The sequence below is a fragment of the Schistocerca nitens genome, chromosome 11, assembly GCF_023898315.1.
Source record: "Schistocerca nitens isolate TAMUIC-IGC-003100 chromosome 11, iqSchNite1.1, whole genome shotgun sequence".
In the NCBI taxonomy this organism is placed as follows: domain Eukaryota; kingdom Metazoa; phylum Arthropoda; class Insecta; order Orthoptera; family Acrididae; genus Schistocerca; species Schistocerca nitens.
In genome coordinates this window covers 161,055,022-161,056,485 of record NC_064624.1, presented here as the reverse complement: position 1 = coordinate 161,056,485, position 1,464 = coordinate 161,055,022, and positions in this window count along the sequence as shown.

Below are 1,464 nucleotides of genomic sequence, written 5' to 3'. Positions count from 1 at the left end.
TCGTTGCAGAGTTTTAAATTCCTAAAGTTGTGGTATTCTTTTTGAATCACCCTGTATAACTGAACGACTCATTGGAATTTCGAGTCTGACCATGCTGACACTTCTTCAGTAACTCAGGATTTGCCAGGTCTCTGTAAATAGGTTTTAGATATCCATGACTGCTGGTAGGATGGAATGTTCATGGCTGTATGAACTGTTTGAGTACTGGGCATTGCAGTAATTGCACCATGAATCAGGTCCAGGAGGGCAAAGGTGGTGTACTGGTTTTTCATCAGTTGACAGTCTATGGAAGAAGGTAGCCCGTACTGCCTGCTTCATTTTCAACAAATCCTCAGTATTATTTCTAATGGCCACCCCATAATACTCCTGTACTGAATCAATCGTTTTGTCTCTCAGTCTGCTGCTTATGGTTTTACCATCAGAAATTTCTTGTCTCTCACACTTCGTTTCAACTTCCTCAGTCTGGTGCCCATCATCTTCTGGACATGACGAATACAAACAGATAATTTAACCTTTATAACACAGCAATCCATAGCCTTCTACATAAAAAATTACCGATTTTATTAGATCTTGAAGTAGCGCACATATTAATTTTAACATTTAAAAAATACAATAAAATACTTCCCATGTTTTTAGATATATTTTTCCTGCGTGGAATGCTTCCCTCTATTATATATGTTTGAGGGAAACATTCCACGCAGGAAAAATATATCTAAAAACAAAGATGATGTGACTTACCATACGAAAGCGCTGGCAGGTCGATAGACACACAAACAAACACAATCATACACACAAAATTCTAGCTTTCGCAACCAACGGTTGCTTCATCAGGAAAGAGGGAAGGAGAGGGAAAGACGAAAGGATGTAGGTTTTAAGGGAGAGGGTAAGGAGTCATTCCAGTCCCGGGAGCGGAAAGACTTACCTTAGGGGGAAAAAAGGACAGGTCTACACTCGCACACACACCCATATCCAACCACACATACACAGACACAAGCAGACATTTGTAAAGGCAAGGAGATTCGGCAGAGATGTCAGTCGAGGCAGAAGTACAGAGGCAAAGATGTTGTTGAAAGACAGGTCAGGTATGAGCGGCGGCAACTTGAAATTAGCGGAGGTTGAGGCCTGGCTGATAACGAGAAGAGAGGATATACTGAATGGCAAGTTCCCATCTGCGGAGTTCTGACAGGTTGGTGTTAGTGGGAAGTATTCAGATAACCCAGACAGTGTAACACTGTACCAAGATGTGATGGCCGTGCACCAAGGCATGTTTAGCCACAGGGTGATCCTCATTACCAACAAATACTGTCTGCCTGTGTGCATTCATGCAAGTGGACAGTTTGTTGCTGGTCATTCCCACATAGAATGCGTCACAGTGTAGGCAGGTCAGTTGGTAGATCACGTGGGCGCTTTCACACGTGGCTCTGCCTTTGATCGTGTACACCTTCCGGGTTACAGGACTGGAGT